The 23,427-nt window shown below is 35.3% G+C and overlaps 1 long non-coding RNA gene across 1 annotated transcript in view; it reads right to left on the bottom strand.

Annotated features, from left to right (window-relative positions):
* Positions 1 to 2,660: 2,660 nt before the first annotated feature.
* The window catches only part of LOC123382846, a 123,737-nt gene continuing 102,970 nt past the window's right edge, over positions 2,661 to 23,427 (bottom strand). Inside the window, exons 5-6 of the long non-coding RNA XR_006591915.1 lie at positions 4,600 to 4,728; positions 2,661 to 2,972 (exon numbers count right to left, since the gene is read on the bottom strand). This is a non-coding gene — a long non-coding RNA (uncharacterized LOC123382846). The remainder of the gene's footprint in view (positions 2,973 to 4,599; positions 4,729 to 23,427) is intronic.

Below are 23,427 nucleotides of genomic sequence, written 5' to 3'. Positions count from 1 at the left end.
GAATAATTTGTGTGCAGTGAGATTCCTAGGGGCAGAAGCAAAGGCTCTCCCAAATTTCTGGAAGTCACAAGAAAGCCTTGGGCATCGCATAGGAAACACCTCAAAGGACAAAGAACCCTCAAGTGAATCAAGCTCAACTTTATAATGATTCTATGACTGGAAATATTCTAATCTGTATTTTATAATGAAGAAATGGAATCTCAAAGAAGATAATGCTTTACCTAAGATCCATGGGTTAAACAGTTCCCAGAGTTGGATTCAAAGAGTCTAACTCTACCCCAAACATACCTTCCACTACAATTTGGATGGGCACCACAGATGGAAGGACCCGGAAATAGTTGTAATAGTTTGAGGAAGGTTGTGTCTCTTGATCTCATATCTGTGTGCGGGTGTGGGGGTGTGCGCACGCACACGAGATTCATGAACAATGAAAACATAAATCATAGCCAATAATCAAGCAATAAGTCTTTTTGAGGGCCGAACTTTATTGGCAATGGAGTCAAGTTGCAAAGGACTGATATGTCCATACCTTTTTTAGTAATTACTATAAAACTTAAGTGGAAAAAAAGTGATTAAACCCAAACAGTCCAAATAGAGGCTGTTTTTGCTATGTGATATATGACTATAATATTACAAGGGATGACTTAACACATAATTTTACTTAAATATTTAATTAAAATAGTATGAAATTTAAGACTAGAGAGCAGAATTCTTATACATAGATAACTCATGTCTGTATTATACGTTTTATTGCCAGGAAAAATTGTAAAACACCATAACACATTTATATTTAGCTTTGTGAATGATTTTTGGCAAATGAGATGCAGCTTTTTTTAAAAAAAGAAAAATTTTAAAGATATCGATTTTCCCAAAATAAAACTATGTTAGTGTGCTTGTAAAAATCAGAACTTTGAACACCATTTGAGCAATTAAATGAAACGACTTATTAATTCAGAAGAAAAACTTGCATAAATGTGAACTGGTGTGTGGAGAATAATTAAATTGTAATTCTAAAAGGTTAATGTAGCAATTTACTTGTTCTGATTTTTTAATTTAGATAATAGTGCAGATTTCTGCAATATGGCAAACCAATCCATAATTTATCTTCCAATACAAATGGGAATAGTACATCTGTAGTAAGGCTTTTGTGTATTACTCCATGATAATTAATTTGATACCAATTGTTCTATACTGCATGTTAAATTATATTAGTATTTAGATTTCAATAGTTTAAAACTATTCTGAGTGCAATAATAATATAATTAAGTTATATATAAGTTGAATGATGAATATCCTTGCAAAAGAGAAAATAGTGAATATATGCTCTATAATGCTGCAATAAATATGTAATTATTTGTTATTTATCATTCTTTAAGTCCCATTTAGTTCTGGGCATATTAAATTTTTTAGGTAAATTTTGTTGATTTTTTTGTGTTATTTTACATGTTTTTCTTTTTCCAAACTGTGCTCAAATATGTAAGGAAGTTTCTTATCTATCAAATGAAATAAACTATAAGTTCACAATCAAATTGAAACCTGTAATGTGTTCTTATACTATAATTACAGTATGTATTTAATTCTCTTTCTGCTTTTGTTGAGACTGCTAATTGACTTTTAGTTGTTTTTTTTTCCTTTTTTTCCTTTTTTTTACAGCCCACTTCTAAAAGGTAGGCAGATGTAGTATAGAAAAGTTTAACTGTTATATGTTGTATATGTACAACGTGACTTAGAAATTAACTTGCATTTGAAGAGCTTTTACTAAGAAATAGTCTTTAAGAGCGAACATTTTTACTTTTATAAAGAATGTATCTGAGAAATTCTTACAGTATTTATTCTTACAGTATTTATTCTTATAGTATTTATCTGATAAATGTACTGGATAATAAAGTAGTCTTTTTGAAAATTCTATGGACATATTATTGGAGAGCATTTAAGTCACTGATGTTAAGTATATTGACCAGTCTAGCAATCTAATAGCTTACATTTTTAAATGCTCTCTAATGATGGTTGAAGTTGAAAGAATTTACAGATGGATTCATATAAAGATATGAAATTTTTCCAGTGTGCCAATAGTTGCTTCTTCTATGTTATTTATTTTTGGTACATTAAGCCTTATAAGTACTGCTTAATTTTACTTAAGAGTTTGTAGGAAGAGGAAAGGTAATGAATATGAATCTCTCACAGGAGTTTCATAGTTACTGGATGATAATGGGACCTAAGGAGTTGTAACTAGCAGGGAGAAATGTGGCGGTCAAGAATTCTTTCTTCTGATATTTTCAGCCCACACTTCCTTACCTAACATGGAAAAGCAAACATTAAAATGTTGGAAATGAGGCATAATTTAAAGATTAAAACACAAAATTTAAAGATTCAAAAACAAAAACTATCAGAAAATAGACACCACATACACTGAATTTAACATTACTGAAGATGCCTGGTTACCATTAATCTGAATTGACATTTAGCTATTTACTCCTTCTTTGTTTCTACTTTAAATATAAAGAATATCTCCTGGAGATATTGTGATTACTTCTTTTTTCTTGGCAGATGGTATTAAGAGAAGAGTATATTATTTATGTTTTATATATACAGGTTATTTATATATTCTGTGAAAAACTGACACGATTGGACCATTTTATTTATTTATTTTTTAAGCTTCCTTATTTTAAGAGAGAGGGAGAGCATGCATAGGAGTGGGGGTGAGAGGCACAGAGAAAGAGAGAGAGAGAATCCTAAGTAGGCTCTGAGTTCTCAGCGCTATCAGCACAGAGCCTACTAGCGCTGAGCCCCAGTCACGGCTCAATCTTAGGAAACGTGACATCATGACCTGAGCAGAAATCAAGAGTCCCATGCATAACCAAAGAAGACACTCAGGTTCCCCAGATTGGAACCATTTTAAAATGGAGTTGGAGAGACCACTGCAGAGAAACGACCTCATCTATCTTTGTTTGCACTGGGCCAGGACCTGTGGACTGAGCATAACAGCAACTGTTTTAAGCAATTGCATGAGAAGTCAGCTGGAGAACAGACATCCCAATCACAGGACCTACCATTGTGGACTTTTCAAAAATATAATCAGCAGTTTATCAATATATAGCCAGAAGTAGTTTAGCTTTTTTTTTTTTTTTTTTTTTTTTTGGTCTTCTTAACTCACGTATTTGCCTTTCTGCCTCATAAAAACCCCTTGCTTTTACCTTACGAATGAGGTAATATTTGTTTTTCTATCTGCTCTCCCAAATTGCAATCTTTGATCCCAAATACATGCTCCTTTTCCTCTCATCATGGCTCTTTTATTTTCAGGTTAACAATACATATATAATTTTAGGATTTTTTTTCATACATGATTTTCTTTTAGAATATTTTAGTTATTTTTTTCACTTCATTTATGAACTGTTAGTTATCCACATAGCCATCATATAGCCATCAGCTGTATGTGAGTCAAATGCCCCTTCAAAGGCAACAGAAATAAAGTCTACTTCTCTGATTTTAAAGTCTTTTTTAAGTACAATGGTAAGCTATATTATGTTAAAGATGCTATGGAAATCTGAAGAACAAACACCACAAAAGCTTTCATTTTGTAACAAAATAGAAATATAGATGTTTAAGATAGAATTATAGAATTTAACTTGTTTTGTAATTTATTTTTTCAATAGATAATAAAATGATATTTCAATAGATCCAGAGAATATTTTGCCAATGAAGAGTGATTCTTTGGTCTTTTCAAATTTATGGCTTTTATTTCTTTCATTAACTAAAGCTCCATCTTGGATGTTTACTGACAAATTTACTTCTCTGATGTATCATCAATGAACACTATTTCTCTAATTATGGTGATATTTTTGCATGCATGGGGGCTTGGAACATGGAATAGGAATGAGATATAGATGATAAGAAACAATTTAAGTGTGAATGTTTTGGTTAAGTGATTAATGAGGTCTGTAAACCTATTAAAATTTCTGTGGATTGGAGAAGTTCAAAATCCTCACTCTAACACACTTTTGTATTATGATTTATAGTAAAACTTTGAACTTTTCTAATGAATTTAGAACAAATTGATGACAGAATTTGTGTATGTTTTATGCTTATATAACTGGTGCTTAATGTGTTTAGATTCATCCCTCTTCCTTTAAAAAGTATTTTTGAATAAATCCCATTATATACGCTTCCACAAAATTGCAATATCAAAAGTTAATCGGATGCTTGATTGTGGTCATTTCTTTTTGGGCATATGATGGAGTCCTTTTAGATTATTTCTGTAGTTGAGTGTCACACAAAAACATAGGTGTTGGGATACACATATATATGCAATGTATTATAAATTTGCTATATGTTAGGATGTTTTGACATTTGAAAAATCTTTTCTTACCTGAAGAAAGACTACCTGTCTCTAAACTAGCCAATTCTTAGAGATTGCAAAGTGTCCAGCCAAGAGCATGCCTTTGATATATGAAGTAATTTCACCCCAAGAGCAATATTTCTCTGCCTTAATTATCCCAGGATCAGTTTCCAGACAACTAAGGACCCCCCTCATAACCTAAAGCCTTCCAAAGTTATTTGAACTAGTCAGTCCTAAACTGTTCTAACCCTCCTCTGCCTTACCTTTTCTGTGGGTACTCAATAAACACAATTGCCCGCACTCTCCTCTGGCTCCTGTCTTCTGCTTCGTGACCCCTCTGGTGGCTTCCTTTGTGGCCCTGCGTGATGTGCCATGCCTCTGGTTTCTAGAATCTATGAGTATAATAAACTGATGTGGGTTTTTTTGAGCTCTCTTTTGTCCCCTCTTATGGTTACACCTAACTGACTGTTTCTTAGAAGAATAGAAAACTCTTACACCCTTTTTTTTTTTCTGATGTAAGTTAAGTGGACAGGCAGAAAGAAGTCATTTATCTCATTAAAAACACACACACATTGATTTGGGAACCCTTCAATTTCAAAACACAGTGATTACAAGAATTGTAATCTGATTTTTCTAGAACCCGATTGGGAACATAGTGTTATGACACTGAAGAACCATGAGTGGTATATTTCTAGCATCAATTGTCCATATTGTTTTCTAATTTCAAAAATCATGATGCTAAAAACATAACAGAAACAACTAAAAACAACAAAGGAAGCATGATTATGAATAGGTCTCAGCAGCATAGCTCTGTAAAAGCATTAATTTTTCTATTCATGATTTAATCATCTATATAACTACTAGAAGAAAAAGAAATCAAAGCTCAGCCACATGATGGAGCTCATGTAGAAATGATAAAAGTTCTATCAACTGGCAACATGAGGAAATTAGGCAAAATAATTATGTTTCTCCTACATTTTACTGGTTCCTTCATTCATTTTGGTATAGATAGAGGCCAGATAATAAGATGCTCCTGTACTGTAATTTATTGAAAAGTTATCTTCTATAGCACATTCTGAAGCTTATGGGCCATGACTTGACATTATAGGCATGGCTTAATTAATAAGTGCACATGAATAAGTAGGCTCATAAAAAACATAAATTTATTTAGAGCAGTGCTTCTCAAACGTTAGTGTTCATAAGATTCATCCAAAGAGCTTAGTTAAAATGTAGATATCTAGTCCCCACTCCTAAGGACTGGTTCAACAGGTCTTGTGTGGATACCCAGTAGTCGTTTCTCTAAAAAATCCCAGATGATACTGATGATGCTGTGACAGTATTTTTAACAGCAGAATGGTTAAAATATTCCCTTCATTAATTGCTTAAAAACTAGTTTTAGTGCCATATTGCAGCATAGATTGTGAATTGTAAGAGAAAAGTTATGGTATGCTCAATTATTCTATGTACCAGTGCATGCAGACCAAGGTTGGAAAGACAATTAATATAAACAAAATATGAAACTAAAGATTTGGAGTACCTAAAAGGTTAAACTTGCATCCATTTAAATACTTAATATATATTATTGAACACCTACTAAGTATTTGTACCTGTTGATACATATAGTATGGTGAGTTCTATTGTTATAATTATAACAATTATTATTGTTAAAGATATTATATGCTTAAAGATCACTTTTACTGCTCTATTTAAAATAGATGGAAGCAACTAACAGTGGAATGGAGAGACCACTTAAAAATCTTTTGGAATTTTCCATTTAACAGACAATGGTAGTATAAGTCATTATATCAGTTTTGGTCTTGCTTGCTTAAGTCTGAAATTAATCTATCTTCAGTACCCTATGCCTGCTATTCGATATAGTACTATTTACAATAGCTATTTGGACATCTTTAAATTACACTGGTGATCATCAGTGAAAAGTACATATTTTCAGAAGCCACTGTGATTTTTCTTGTTTCTCTTCCTTAAGTATCCGTAAGATGTCAGCTCTTGGTCAGTTCATGACTCCATCAGTAGGCCATGGATGGGTGAGTCTGTGGTTAAGACCTCAGGGTTTGAAATCATACTGCCAAAGTTCACAAGAGGGCTCATATCAAGACTTTCCTACTAACAAGCTATTTGGTGTTAGTCTGACTACTTAACTCCCATCTTGATTTTATCACCTGCAATTGGGAATTAAGTGAAGTACTGAGTAACACAGAAAACCTGCCAGAAGCCTTAAATATTATCATTAAATTTTTCATATATAAAACCAAAATAGAAACACTTTCATAGCATTTGATACTTTGTAATTTTAAAACGTCACTGGAAATATTCTGATTACAAATACAGGTGATGATTTCCATTTTGGGAAATATTTGTTGCAAACATTAATTACATATTAACGAACTTGATATATCTCATTTAATTTCATCTAAATCCAGTTCAGGTTAGGCCTTGATGTATTCAAGGAGGAAAAGGATGAAAAAAGTACTGATATTTGAAAGTTGTAGTTTATTATAATAAATTATTAATAGATAATTTAAAAAACTGTAACAAGCAGGTATCTATAGAAAAACTGCACATTATACTTAACATAAACAAAACCTTTTACAGTGCACAATCATGAGGGGAAATAGCAATGATATAAAACAACCACAACACCAGAAAGAATAAAGTAAAATTACATAATTACTTTTGAAGTTTAGGCATGCAAGTGTTCCAACTAGATCACTTAGTATCATTGAAGTGAGCTCTGAGTAAATATCACTCAGCGAACTACTTCAAAGACTGATCCCATTATTATTAATTATTATTATAATGGAGAAAACAAAACTACTAACCACGTTTTAACAAAATGTTATATGTTAATATAGTACCCTAATTCTTCTAAAAGCAAAAATTTTGATGAATCAGTTTACAAAGGAAATTTCATCCATATCTAATAATTTACAAAGAAATTTTATCCCATTTCTGATACACTGCTGTTAGCCTATTACTCAGTGTTAATATTCAAAATGTGAATGCCCATCCCTGGAACAGGTCAGTAAAAGCATATCAACCAGGAAAATGCTGATTGCTTTCCTTATGAATATTGCTTATAACTAGCAAAATCCCCTTGTGTTATTAGAAATAAGCAACATAATATGAACTGAGATATGGTTTAATAGAAGGAAATGATATTTGAATTGTGGTTATTTAATTTCTTGGTGATATTCTTGGTGATATATGTATATGTATATACATATATATATACACATATATATATATAGTATTCAAATAAGCGAACATTTACATAATAGGATCATGGATCAAATACATTATTTTATTAATTCAGGAAAATATTTATTCAGCTACTGTTCATCAGTCATTTTTCTACATGCTTGGATTTGAGCAATTAAATTTAACATATCAGACATCATGCCACTTTCTACAGGGGAAGATATGTAATATATTGTTAAATTGTAGATATTATAGATATACTATATATGCTCAATATTTTAGGTGATGAAAAGTAGAATAAAGAAAACAAAAAATATTGTTAAATTGTAGATATTATAGATATACTATATATGCTAAATATTTTAGGTGATGAAAAGTAGAATAAAGAAAACAAAAAATTAAGAATAAAGAAAACAAAAACCAAGTGACTATTGTCCCAAAAAAGGTAGTCAGAGAAGGACTCTGAGGAGAGTCCGATTTATTTGTGTTTTGTTTTTTAAAAAAATGTTAATGCTTATTTATTTTGAGAGAGAAAGAGAGAGTGTGAGCAGGAGAGGGGCAGAGAAAGCCACCAGGTGTCTCCTGTGTTTTGTTTTTTAAATCAAAGTGTAAAACTTAAAAATTAAGAGCTTTTCTTAAGATCTAATTTACGCTCACCTAGTTTCTCAAATTCACTGCCTATCTGTGGGTAGAGGTAGGTTAGGAAGCTATTACAGCATGTAATACACTTGCTGTATTACAGAGAATACACTTGCACAATCGCATAGCACAAACTTTAAATTTGAGCCACTTTGGACAACTGGAAATCTGATTTTAAATTTGAAGATGGCATACACATGTGCTGGATATCCTGCACCTTGGTTTTCCATTTCCTAAAAGTGGTTTCTATTTCCTTGTGTCTATGTTTAAAAAAACCAATGACTGCTGAATGATATATTTGATTTGTTCTTTGAAATCACCACACAGAGCTGCTATCAAAAGCCTCAAATAAATACTGATTTAAAACACACAAACAAATAAACAAAAACAAAAATAAAGACTTTGAATGAAGCACAGGAACTGGGAAGACACCTGGCAAAAGAACATTCCAGGCAGGAGGGACAGACAGTATGAAAAATGTTTTGGGTAGAAGCTGCTTTTAGATGTCCAGGGAAAGCAGTATGGTCACTGCAGGTGGATCGGAGGGAAGAGCAGGAATAAATAAATTTGAAGAGGCAACTGGGGGCCTGATGACTTAGGAAGGACGGCAAGTGCTTTTGTGAAATTCTAGCTGCTTGTGTGTCAAGAGGAGAGCGCCATTTGGAGGCTTTTGAGAAGAAAAATGACCGAATCTGAAACCAGCGTTCCAAGGATATCACTGGCCGTGCACAGAGAACTGACTTCTAAGAGCCCAAAAACAGAGGCAGGAAGACTACTGAATGTGCTACTGTGGTCATTCAGGTGAGAGAGAGGAGGTTGAGAAGGATTCCATTGGTGGGAACTTGTTAGATCCCAGGATATGGGATATATTTTGAAGAGATTTCCCCAATGTGCAGTGTTTGGAAAAGGAAACAGCCTATGCTAACCCATTAACTGTAAGATAAAATCCTTATGCCTTTATGATCTTTCATGATCTGTCCTCTGTCTCCAGGTCCAGTTACCTTGTTTGCCATTATATTCCCATATGTGTGTGTGTGTGTGTGTGTGTGTGTGTGTGTGTGTCTGTGTCTGTGTCTGTGTGTGTCTGTGTGATTTCCACCCCCACTCCCCACTTACTCTTTTGGGAAACTTTCCCCAACCTTGTAGGTCAACCTAAAGACACCTTCCTGGGCTATATCAACTTTTTAAACTCTCTCTTTTTGTCTCTCTCTGTCTCTGTCTCTGATGTACATGTGTGCACACACATATGCTCCCAATATACTCATGCTTATACAAAACTATGTCTTGTATTCCGTTGTTTATCCACTTTTTTCCTCCTGTGAGAATGTATAGACTTCAGACTCTTCTAGGTGAAAGATATGATTATTCTATTTTGTGTCATTAACTTCTAATTCAGGTCTAGACACACTTTAGGTTCTCCACAAACTAGTATATCAGAACTTTTTCCTTAATCTTATATTGGTTTGATAAAAAGATATTTTATGATGCCAAATAGTGTATAGCATATATTAATTAAAATTACATAACTCTTTATGAAGCATTGGGTACTTGGTGGGTACATGTGATAACTTTATTAATGTCTAGTTACTTAGAGAGAAAAAACTTTTTGAGAACTGTCTGAAAAAAGGATAATTTTTGCACCCTATGGAGTGCAGGTGTACTTAGAATACAAAAGCTATAGGAAGGCACTCTCTGTGCTAAAAGAAAAAAAAATTCTGTCAACAAATATAAAGATTGTGCATTTATTTTGTTGAAAGAATCTTTGAGAAGTACAAATGAGATTCACTGAACAACAAAACACAAAGCCTTCTACATTTGCTACTCTTTTTTATTAAAAAAATTTAATGTTTATTTATTTTTGAGAGAGAGAGAGACAGAGACAGAGTGTGAACAGGGGAAGGGCAGAGAGAGGGAGACAAAGAACTTGAAGCAGGCTCCAGGCTCCAAGCTATCAGCACAGAGCCCAACATGGGGCTCGAACCCACCAACTGTGAGATCATGACCTGAGCCAAAGTCACTCAACTGACTGAACCATCCAAGTGTCCCTACATTTGTTACTCTTATTTAGTAATTAATAGCACCACAATTTCAGCAATTTATTAAAATCTCCAACAAGTAATGATATAGAGATCTCTATTTCTAAGGCATACTTGTAGGCACTTTCAACATACACTTAATAGCTTCTATAAGAATGTTAAGCTATTAATTTTTTTCCAAAAAAAAAAACCATACAACTTAGTGTTAACCCAATACAATTCTGAAAAAAAATGCATCTCTACCCAGAAGTATAAAGTGGTACAATGCTCTGTGCAGGTTCAACAACTCTGTTTAGGATTTCTGCCTCAAGAATTAAGTGTTTTCAGAGATCACACTGTACTAAAAGGAGATGATACTCTAATACATAGCAGTAGAAAAGAACACACAGTTCTCATTAAATGCTGTGAAGACTGTGATGGCGATTTTTTGATAGTCTGCTATTGAGTTAAAATTAAACTTTTTCAAGATAATTCTTTCCCTTACAGAATATTTGCTCCACAGAAATGTTGGACCTAGTAAATATACAAGACACGCATTACTCTTCAATGATAGCCAGATACTGGGGTATAGTCTAGAGAACACATTGTATGGTATATCATTGCAACCTGCAATTCAGATTCATAAAGTGGAGAGAGATATTCAAAAAGATTCTGTGACACACAAATATCAAAAAATAACCCGTGTGTCAAAGATTTCACTTAACTCAGTTCAGGGAAGATCCAGTAAGATAACTACAAAAGAGAATTCAAAGTACCACACTTCTATACTCAGCGAGGGTATGCTGAAGTGAGTTTACAAATAAAAGAACTAGCAAAAATGATTCATGCCCACAGAGCAATAATCATTTGCATTTCACTAGACAAAATGTGAATTTCTACGGGCAATAATTATCTGTTATACTATGAGATTTTGTTTTGTTTTCTTTTGTTTATAACTGACACAGATGTAAAATAGCTCAAAGATAATGAAAACCAAAAACAAACACAAAAGCAGAGTCAGATAATATTGAAAGACATACTCTAAACAACACATAGTTTTCCTTGATGAAACCTAACATATTTTGATTCCTTTAATTCCTTCACAGCAGACTGTTGGCATGAACTAGGTACAGCATTTGGGCGTACAAGCTCAGAGTATGCTGAGCAAATGAAAAATATCTCCAATGTACTGTCTGAATTTAAATTATCATGCCATATTATTTTAGATGATAGCCTTTTCTCCAGAGTGGTTAATCATCTTAAATTCAGAAATTCTTTTCATTTGTATAGGTTCTCAACTCTACTCCTGGAATTTAACCACTAAGGCACAAAAAATAAAGGCATGTTAATATATGAACTTTAGCTCAGACTGTTTACAGGTTTAATCATGAGATTCATATTTAAGCAAGGGAAGAGGCGCCTTCACATGCTTTAGAAAGATAAGCGTTTCAATTATTGAAGGCCATTGTGGTAAAGATTCTTCTAATCCCAAGTGAAAAAAATAGAAACAAATGAGAGCCTGAAAAGAGGCCATTCAGGGAATTAATTTGAAGAGGAGAAGATAGGAGGGGGATCTAACGGTTGGGCCTTCCTCACTGCTATCTGTGCTTTGATGTCTAGACTTCTTATTAACTATCCCTCCAAAGTCAAACTGCAGTAAGCACTAATTGAATGGACATCAGTGAGTGAGTCTTTAACATCACTATACCACCAAAACATTACTGCAATGAGTAGTTACCCTTAAGTGACGATATATGCTTTAAAATTTCTAAAGTATTACAGTCACAGCATGTACCTTTGCACACGGCCTCGCACATTCTTCTTTCACGTTGACTAGTCTCAAAAAATACACGTTTCAAGAATATATTACACTTTTTTGGATTGATAATAAAGGGTGGTTTTGTTTGTTTGTTTTAGACTACACTTATTAAAGTTTCTGTATTTCCAGGAACACCAATTACAGGTTTATCTGGAGATTTTCCAATGCAATGTCTTTAGCCAGTAGGATAAAATTTCTAAATCATTTTGCAGATTCTGGTACAATTATAGAGTGGCATGGGTTTTAAGCTGACCTGCATTCAGATTTTGATTCAGAGTTCAAACTTGGGCCCTTAAATTGTCACCATTTAATTCTAACTTAGAATATATAACACTAGATGCCTGTGATTCTAGAGAAAATAATCTTGACTTGCTTTTTTTTTTCTGGTTAAAAAATTAGTAAATATATCCCTGTAAAGAATTCCACAGTAAAGAAATAAATCATGTTAATGGGGCAAATAGAAATAAAACTTTTTTCTCTGCTTTGAATGTCAATATATATGATTTCTCATGTCTTAGGACATGGAGGAAAAACGTCTTGTGACTTCTTGCTAACTCATTCAGAGTTCAGAGATAGTTCATCCATTTTACATTATGAAAAAAAGCTTATAAGAGAGTAAAATATTTGAATGTCACTTATTCTAAATTTTCCATTTCTGGCTTCTGATAAATAATGATTCATTTAGTACATATATTTGTATTTCTACTTTCCACAAAAAATATTTCAAAAACAAAATGTCAAATAGCCAAAGTGGCACATAGATTTTCATAAATTGCTGAAAGATGTAAGTTAGAAGGTATTTCACTGATACTGACATAGGTCAGTTCAGAGTTAGTATGAAGAAGGATGCAGTGGCCTTTTGCAAGGGGCAGCTACACAGAGAATGGGCGAGAAAAAAGGCCAAAGTGAAGGTAAGTGGGGGGGAAAAATGTGTGTATTGGCTATAAGGGTTAACACCTTTATTCATTTACTTCCTTTCTTATGTTTGAAGAGTAGTAAATTGCTAAAATTTTAACTTGGTGTTTTAGCAAATTACTAAATGTGTAATCCTGTACATTTAAACATTTTTTAATGTTTATTTATTTTTGAGAGAGACACACACACACACAGAGCACCAGTGGGGGAAGAGCAGGGAGAGAGGGAGACACAGAATCCAAACAGGCTCCAGGCTCTGAGCTGTCAGCACTGAGCCCAAAGCGGAGCTTGAACCCATGAACAGCAAGATCATGACCTGAGCTAAAGATGGACACTCAACCAACTGAGCCACCCAGGCACCCTTGTACATTTTTAAATTTAAATTTTAAATTGCAAAGGGCCATCTGTATCCTAGTATGTTTACAAATTATAAATGTGTAAATTGTTAAATTAGTAATTTTATAAATAAAAATTAATAATTTATAAATTACTAACTTTATAAATTAGTAAATTCATCAATTCATCCCTATTAAGATTAGTATATTTGACTCCCTAGAAAAGCAAGAGAAATAAAATTCCAGATTGCCTCCCAAGGGGGGAGAGAAGGAAACAGTAATCAAGTGTAGGAGTCTTTGTGTTTCGCATTTGAGACAGTCCCAGCAAACTGCCCATTCTCTTTGAGAATGTCCATGCAAGAAGCCAGCCCCACAAACCAGAAGCAAGAGTCCCTCATCCAGGTGAGAAGCCAATAATGACTCGGGGTGATTAACAGAGTCCTTAAATCAGATATGTGAAATATAATCACAAATCACTAGATAGAAAAATAGAAAAATAGCCAGAGTGGATGTATAGATAATTCAAAAAAAATTTTTAAATCCAATAAAATTAAAAATCATGATTAACACTTAACAAGTTACAATGAAAGAGTTAGAAAGAATAGTTAAAAAAACAATGAAGTTTAAAATTAAAGATACTAAAAGCCATACTACTTGTAGAGTGTGCAGAGAAACATTGAGGAAATGAAGTCAAAGAAGAAAAGAACTCTGAAGTTGAAAAAGATACAACCTTTCATAATGAAAATGCCTTCTAAATGTACTAAACACAAGTAAGAAAATGGCCAACTCCTGGACACGTTCTTTGGAACGTTTTCATTATAAAGAACTAAAATAAAATCATGACTAACATCACACATAATACTGAGAAACTAGATACTTGTCCCCTAATATTAGGAACAAGGCAAGGATATCTCCTCTCTCATTACTTCTTTTCAACAACTCTGAGCTTATGGTGGTTGCTTTGGCTTCTCCCATCATATCTGCATCCCATACAACTGAAATGAAGAAAGAATAAGAAATACACTTGCAATTCCTTTAAGGGCATGACTGTTGGGTCATGCATTGTTTCTACTTTCATTCTAAGAGAATGCCATCATGCTAAAAGGGAAGATGGAAAATGCAATCTTTACAAGGGTGGCCATTTGTGTAGGCAAACTCTATTGTGTGAAGAAGGAAAAAACCAATATAAAGAGTTAAAGATCCCTGTCATGTGTGCAAGTCAACACCGTTTTCTCTATAGTGGGTAAATCTTAAGTTTAACTGATACAGCATTTTGCCACCAAAATTTTGCTCCCAATGTTTCTACTTCATGGTTCTTAGAACAGGAAAAATATTCACCTCTGCACCAGGATGGACTTCTATGGGAATTTCCAGGTGCACTTTCAGATTTGGCATAATTCTTCCCTGAAGACAGTGGGCAAATATTTCACATTTGGATGTGATAGCATTGGTTTTCTTGGGCCAAAATAAACAAAACAAAACAAATAAAAATGTGCCCACACCAGGTTTGGGGCTCATTCCCTTCTCAAAATGCCAAATGTAATATCCAATTAGTGTTTTTTGAAACAGGGAAGATTCGAAGGGTTGCCATTGTTCTCACTGTGTGGGCGGCACACAATCTGATATGGTATTTTTTTTTTATTTTTTTTCAACGTTTATTTATTTTTGGGACAGAGAGAGACAGAGCATGAACGGGGGAGGGGGAAGAGAGAGAGGGAGACACAGAATCGGAAACAGGCTCCAGGCTCTGAGCCATCAGCCCAGAGCCCGACGCGGGGCTCGAACTCACGGACCGCGAGATCGTGACCTGGTTGAAGTCGGATGCTTAACCGACTGCGCCACCCAGGCGCCCCAGATATGGTATTTTTTTAATTGTGCTAGTAAATGTCTTAGGATAAACAACACAAACTGCCTATCTTAAACAAAAACAAAGTTATTAATAACAGAATAATTACAAAGATACGGGAGGTTTATGGAATGGACGGCTGGGCTAAGAGATAAACAAATGACATCAACACTGTCCTGAGGACTTTAGAGCCCAGAATAGAAGAGTCATATTTGTGGCTAGATGATTGAAATCTTGTCATCACCACTGTCTTTGTGTCACTGTTTCAATAGTGAAACATTAGCTGGAGTCAGGCATCCTCTACAGGAAACACAGAGGAAGAATTTGGTCCACTTATTTTTCCCTTTAATAACGATGTAAGAATTCCCTCAAAGAGAGATATTATGATAATAATAAAAAGGTACTTAAATGCTGAATAGTAAAAACAAGTCAAATATTTACTCTATCCGTATAGTTTATGTTAAACTTGGGAACAAAGTTGTTATATGTTATTTCTCTGGAGACAATAATCATCTTCTCTACTTGGAAAACTTGAGCATTCTAACCTGAGGTATTGGAAATTTATCCAGAGTTACAATTGGACCAACACTCCTCACCTTGTCCGACTTGTTACCAAATAATCATATGATGGAGAAGGTCTTTGTATTCTTTGAATAGCACCCCATATGCTTTCCCCAAGTCCATCAGAATTTTTACAAACATCCTTCGAGTTTCCTTTGCCCTTTAAAACACGTAATTCCTGGGGCACCTGGGTGGCTCAGTCAGTTAAGCGTCTGACTTCAGCTCAGGTCATGATCTCACAGTTCGTGAGCTCGAGTCGCGTGTTGGGCTCTGTGCTAATAACCCAGAGCCTGGAGCCCGCTTTGGATTCTGTGTCTCCCTCTCTCTCTGCTCCTCCCCCGTTCATGCTCTGTCTCTCTCTCTCTCCTTCAAAAATAAATAAAAACATTTAATAAAAAAAAATTAAACACATAATTCCTAAGTTGGAACTACTGATATAGATGTGGGGAATGAAGGATAAACATTAGTCCAAGCTCTGGTACAACTCAGGTTTCCGAGCCCTTGAATCACCACTCAGATACCACTTAACTCTTATTTCCAGGGTATTTGAAAGTTTGTATTACTTTTATATTTTAGCTTTGCTTTTTAGTTCCCATGGACTAGTTCTTCAGAAATCTATTATAGTATATGTCTGCCTCTAATAAATTAGTTAATTTTATATAATTTATGTTTTGAAGATTTGACCAGTTGGCATAAAGAAAGACTTTTCCGTGGGTGTGTGCACGTGTTGTTTTACTATATATTATATGGAGTACCAGGTTTAGCAGATATGGCATAGGTCAAGAAAAACTAATTTCCTGTATTAGACTAATACCTACAAAAACAATCCCCAAATTTCAGAGACCTAACATATCAGATGCTTAGTTTTGAGCTCACATAACAGTTAGTTGTGGTGGGTGATCTTACAAGCAATGATTTCAGTATCCTAGCTCCTTCCAGCTGAGGGTCTGCCAGGCCATCAATACCAGTGTTCTCTGTTGCATCTTCAGCATCTGATGGGGGACGAGACTGGGTGCAGAGGATCACGTGGGGGGTTTCCTCCAACCAAAGTCGGAAGTGGCAAATACTGTGTCCATCCCCATTCTGTTAACTACAACTCCTGCACTTAGCTATACTCCACTGCAAGGGAGCTAGGGGAATGTAGTCTAGTTGTGTCACAACCTTTCCAGGAAGAAAGAGAAAGAGAGATTGATAAATAACTAGCCAATCTCTGCAACAGTTGTCTAGACAGACCAGTGCTTTGGAACCTTCCTATTAATGCTTTTTGAAAGTTTAATCAAAACCTATTATGGTATCTCAACAACAAGCACCTCTAGATAATTAATTTCTGAAAGTATCCTTTTAAACACTGTTGTGAATTATCTAGGGCTCCTATTTTCAAGCAGATAAAGTGCCTCATGATAAATATATACTGTCTTCTCTTTGACCCTTCAGCCATTGGGGTCTTGTAATACCAAATCCTCAAATCCAGCTTTGAAAGTCCTGGCTCTCCTGACAGCAATTTAGGGCAACATGAACAGAGCACTGTTTTAACACATTTTCCCAAAATGTGATACTTCACCTATATCTAAACAGGGTCTGATTTATTCCACTCTACCACAACAGAGAAAGTAGTTGGCTTAAAGGGCACAGAGGTATTTGTGTTAATCAGTAATTCTTTAATAACAATCACTTAAATTATTTCTTTAGACACTATGTCCTCCAGGACTGTTCTCAGAATTACCTGGGAGGCTATTCTGTGTGCTTCCCAATATTCACCTCCTACATTACAACCAGGGATGAGACATGCAAATTCCCCAGCCTCTTCGACTTCTCTGTACTAAGGGGGTACCCCAATTAAATATGTTGTGATTTAATTTGGAGAAGTCTGTTGGGATAATATTAAGTTTAGAAGTGGAATGAGTGTGTGTGTGTGTGTGTGTGTGTGTGTGTGTGTGTGTGTGTGTGGTGTGGTATGCTTGGGTGAATAGAAAGTGAGACTTTACTTTTTTTTTTTTTTTGCAAAATATAAGCATAAATATCTTCTTCAGCATAGTGCTTACTCTACTATGTAAACTAAAGGCATTCCAGTCAATCACTATCAATCCATTGACTCTTGTGTATCCTTTTATTCCGGCCTTAATGTGTCTACAGTCTCATATGCATACTTAACAGTGACAATTTCTTTAGAGGACTCCAGCCTCTCAGTCATAGAGCCGATATAGAGTTAAATACATGAAAGATGTAAAAATTATGACTGTTTGTAATTATTTATTTTCTTTCTATATACCACTACTTCACACCAAGCCTGCACCATTTTAAAAAAATGTTTATTTATTTGAAGAGAGAGAGTGTGTACAAGCAGGGGAGGGGCAGAGAGAAAGAGGGAGAGAGAGAATCTCAAGCATGCTCCACACTGTCAGCGCAGAGCCTGTCGTGGGGCTCAAATTCATGCACTGTAAGGTCGTGATCTGATCAAGAGTTGGGCGCTTAACCGATTGAGCCACCGAGGTGCCCCACACCTTATTCTTTCATTTCATCTTACACTTCACCAATCCACAGAGGGTGAGAATTTCAGTCTTATGCTGATGTGACCCTATAACTGTAAGAACTGGCATCAGTGTCGTCTTTTCTATTTTGTTTTTAATTTCTTTCTTTCTTTTTTTTTTTTTAGTGTCTTATTTATTCTTGAGAGAGAGAGACAGAGAGCACAAGCGGGGGAGGGACAGAGAGATAGAGGGAAACACAGAATCCCAAGCAGGTTCCAGGCTCAGAGGTGTCAGCACAGAGCCCCATATGGGGCTTGAACTCACAAACTGTGAGACCATGACCTGAGCCAAAGTCGGATGCTTAATCCACTGAGCCACCCAGGCGCCCCTAGTGTAGTCTTTTCACACAGCATTGCCCCCAGTCCTCCTCAGATGGCACTTAATCTTGGTCAGGCTTCCCCTTTATGCATGTGTTCACTTTCCCTAAAATAATAATAAATTAAGAGATTATCTACCTGGCCTATACTCAGTCTTTTTTTTAACAGCTTAACATTTTAAGTCCAAAAGTTCTTTTTTTTTTTTCTGAGTTTTTTGAGATGGACAAACAGGACCTTCATGTGCTGTGGTGAATTGTTGTGGGCTGTAGCATGTGGGGATTACTGGGGTCTTTTTGGCCCCATTAGTTACTTATTATGTCCCTTCTAATGACCTTGGACAGATTTCCTTTCTTTTTTTTCTCTTTCTTCATATGTAACAGTGTAAGTAATTAGAAAAAAATAAGATGAAGGTCTTTGTTCTTGTTCTCAACATTTTTGCTAAATGATTCCACCTTGGGTAGATCCAGTAGAGAAACATTTTCTAATTTTGCTCATTTTTCTCTTCTAACAAAGCCACCAATACTAAAATGAGAGATAAACTTTCCCTCTTTTTAGCACATGACTGTAACTTGATGAGATCATCTCTTTTGGTTATAATATCACAAATGGGAGCACAAGAGTATTTAGGAATATAATTTCTATTGGTGAAACAGTATTTTTTTAACTTAATAAACATGTAGTAAGGCCCAATTTGGAAATACAAAGTTCTTGTATTGACCTGTATTAGTGAAAATAATAGGAAAAAAATCCTGGTCTTTATGGAGCTTGTATTCTAATGGGGTGAGACAAACAGTAAACACAATAAGCAAGTAAATTTTATTGCATGAGAATTGAACAAACTCCATTTCACCCCCTCAAGTTCCTTTGACTGCCTTTTCTCTTCCTGAAGAACTTTTGCTTCCCAGATCTGCTACTGTCTGGAGTCAACCTCTCAGTATGGAGTTTCCGGACTCTTACTTTTAAGGGCTGCCACTACCATGGCTGAAGCTGCTTGCCAAGTGTTTCCAGCTCCTCTTATCACTTCAGGATTTTAAGAAAACTTATGACATTGCAGATGGCCACCAAAAAGGGAAAATCATTCAATATTAGCTCTAGTTCATTCACATATACCACAAATGCTTTTCGGAACACATAAGTCTGGCCAAACACTGTTCCAGTTCCTTGGATATGTCAGTGAACCAAGATCTGTGTGTTCATGGAATGAACAATCCAGGAGGAGGCAGAGAACCAACAATAAAATATCTTAGAAGGTGGTAACTACCACAGTAAAACAACAACAACAACAAAAAAGTATAGGATAATGAGGACTGGGACAGCTACAGGTAGAACATCTGCAGTTTTAAAGAAGGGAGTCAAGATAGGCTTCAATGAGGAGGGAGCATTTGAGAAAAGACTTGGAGGAGGCGTGGAGCAGAATCAGTGAGGGAAGAACATCTGGAAGAAGGCAAAGAAGTAATTGGAATAGACTTATGTAGGATTTCACAAGAACGTTGGCTTTACTCTAAGTGAAACTGGAGTTGTTGCAAGATTTTGAGCAAAGCGGTACGACGCAAATTGTGTGTGTGTGTGTGTGTGTGTGTGTGTGTGTGTGTGTGTGTACATATATGCATAAGTACAATTGGTATATAAGTCTGCTGGATAAGTAACTCGCATCTCCCTAAGCTAGTACTTCAGCCCTTCTTTCAACCATTTCACTTGGATTCCAAAAGTTGTTGAAGGTATGGTGGACAAGAATTCACACCTGCCTTTTGCTCTACTGCCTGTCCTGCCTACCCTTCATTGTCTGGTTGATTTCTTCTGCTCACAACTCTGCATCAATGCTATCTGTATCAGGGAACTGGGCTGTTCTACTCTTCTTAGTTCCCCATCAGAAGGAAGCACCCTGATGGCTGGCATTACTGAAACATCTACTGGTACGGACCTGCCATCTTTAAAAAAAGTAAGTTGTGTGGCATATATCAAACTTGAGCTGCCCATGTAATGGTTTTTGAATTATCCTTGACTTCAAAATATATAATCTCTTTGGCCAGGTCATGACATAATATCACTTTTTCAAACTTGTTCTTTGGGAGATGAGTCCTCATTAATGCTGTGTGGATCTCCGGTGACACAGAGGTTTTAGTTTTATCATACAGCTATCTCTTTTATGGGGTGAATGGACAGTGCCATAGAGCTATGTCTGGGCAGTTCAATCATAGTCCCATGCTGTACCAGCATGATACACTCTGACTTTTGGGTCCTGCAGCTATGATTAGCTCTCTCGCCTCCTTTCCAAATTCTACTCATCTTTTTCTCTTAGAGTACTCTTTTTCTTCCCCTAAAAGCTGCATCCACAAAGTTTCCGAGAACATAAGCATATAAGAAGCCCAAGTATAGATGGATAATGCACATTGTGCAACAATGTGTATGTTAGGATGCATGTAAAAATTGATGATAGATGAATATACATAGAACGTGACCATTTAACAAAACAACTGGTACATCTAGATAGCCTGGCCATTATGCTCGCTGTGTTAAGGAGGTACTATTAAAAATAGGAAGGAGTTGCCTTAAAATATAATTAACTCTTAATCACTTGATGTGCTGAAATAGATAGAATGTGCCCATTGCTTGCTAGCAATTCTATGGAGGAAGTCTCTGAATTTGTTTGGAATGGCTACTACCAAACAAAAGTCTCCACTAGGCTTTACATTCAAGAAAATAATTGTTTAAAAGGCCTGTAGTTCTTGGGACCCAGGAGTTCTAAATTTTTGAGGTCAAGGTACTGAAGGCCAATGGCAGAACAAACATTAAGGGAGCGAGAAAGAAGCAGTTCTAACTTATCATTTTCCCACCTGGAAACCAAGGGCAGAACATGATTGTAGTGGGGACAGATCTCAGTCAGGAAGTCAGGACCTCAAAGTCAGACTTTTAAGCAAGTGTTCAGCAATAGTAACAGGCAGAAAGGAATCTAAAGGGAAAATCATGTCACCAGGGGTCAAGGGGACTGCCATATCCAGATATTCTGCCCCAATAACTCTTTCAGGAAAGGAAGTTTTCTCAGGGTATGACTGTCTGAGAGCGTGCAAGTAAGAATAGATAAAGGTGAATCCCTGAACAGGACTGGTTAGGGCATAGAGGTGGTGACACTAAGGGCAGATCTGACTATCAGTTCTGGGCTCTTCATCTATTATTATCCCTTACTTCTTCCCCCCCACCACACACACCCCACATTGCTTTTAAATAAAACTACATAACTATTTTAGTCAGGAAAGCTCTTGGACAAGAAAATACATCATGTACCTTCTTAAATTTGATATTTTGACCTCGATTATTTTTGCAGCTCTAAAGAGCTATATCTATGTCGACACCAACTATTCAAACATTAATATGCATATGTCGGAGTCATGGAAATATTTGGAAACATACTGTAAGTTATAAATTGCCCTTAAAACATTTTGCAAAATTTGCCTGAGCTTAATACAGCACACATTTATACAGTGCAGTGTTATACTCCTGAACCAGGACTGAAAGCCATTAGAATCAAGAGTGGATTTAAAATTTTGCATTTTGTTTATAGGGTAGCTATTATTTTAAGTTCTTTTCATGATGATAAGGAGGACACATAAACTTATCTGCAGGAAACAGGCTACCCATTTCAAAATTCCTTCTCACATCCACAGAGCAATCATCTAAAGCCAAAGTGCAGTTATGCAGAACACAGATGGAGTTTCACCCCATATTACAAATGCATTCATTTAAGCACATTCTGCAGGAGACTACTAGAAGGTAAAACTATTATCCTTCCTATGATGAACATCAAAATTTTATTTTTTCATTTAACTCTTGATAGAATAGTATGAAATTCAATTGTGACAGAGATAGCTATTAAAATTTTTAACCCATTTTCTTTTTTGATATACTATGAATCTCTAGCAAGAGTGTCTTGAAAATTGAACTCAAGGTCAAAACTCTTGGGGTGAGGAAATAAAACGAGGAGGGTGAGGAGAAAAAGGAGTGGTCAATTTCAACATCTAATGGGACAAACTCAGTTATACTGTAAATAAAGAAATCAGTAGCTTCACTCTGAAAGAATTTTTAAGCAGATTCTATATAAAATGTATGGAACACTGACACAGCACAGGTCTAAGTGGAAAAGTATTTATTCTTCATGGGGCAAGGAGATAGCTCATATCTTAGTTATTTCCCCACTGATGACTTCAGGTTAGACTATTCAAGTAAAGCCTTGTATTGATTTGTTTAACTTTTAGAAGTTATCATCTGGGAACAAGACCAAAACTGAAATGGAAAAAAAAAAAGTTCTACTTCAGAAAGTTCTCAGACAAAATCAGAGGGGGAAAAAAAAACATAACTTGAGTGGATGTATCTAGTATCTATAGTTTGGGGGGAAAAAACTTTTCCAGTAGAAAAAACACACATACAAAGATAAAAATATCTTTTTAAAATTGATGTTTAAAAACCCACCATGGATTTATTATCTCAGGCTTTGTCTTTTCACATCAAAGGCTTCACATTTTTTGGATTGAGTTTAGCACTCTTTTTTGTGTACAGCAGGTAACAAAGAATAATTGCTCAAATAATTGTTTGCCTGGTATATTGTCTATCGCCTGCTATATAATAAGCATATAAGACATATTTGTTAAATCAGTGAAAATGAAAAAAATGCTCATATATATGCAGGAAATAAATTGATATAAAAATGTTAGGTTTTTCTGGATGGCGCCTAAATTAACTAATATATTAAAGAAAAAAATAAAAAACTTTTCTGACTATGTGTTTCTTTGTGAACTAGTTAATACAAAGCATATGTGATTACATACCAGATGGGGCGAGAATGGAACATGGCAAGTACATATTGTGTTCTTGGTGCATAATATTTGAGCTCTACATACATGTT

The sequence above is a fragment of the Felis catus genome, chromosome F1 (genome assembly GCF_018350175.1).
Source record: "Felis catus isolate Fca126 chromosome F1, F.catus_Fca126_mat1.0, whole genome shotgun sequence".
NCBI lineage: Eukaryota > Metazoa > Chordata > Mammalia > Carnivora > Felidae > Felis > Felis catus.
Note: the sequence above shows the minus strand (reverse complement) of the source record. Positions and strands in the feature narration are given on the sequence as shown.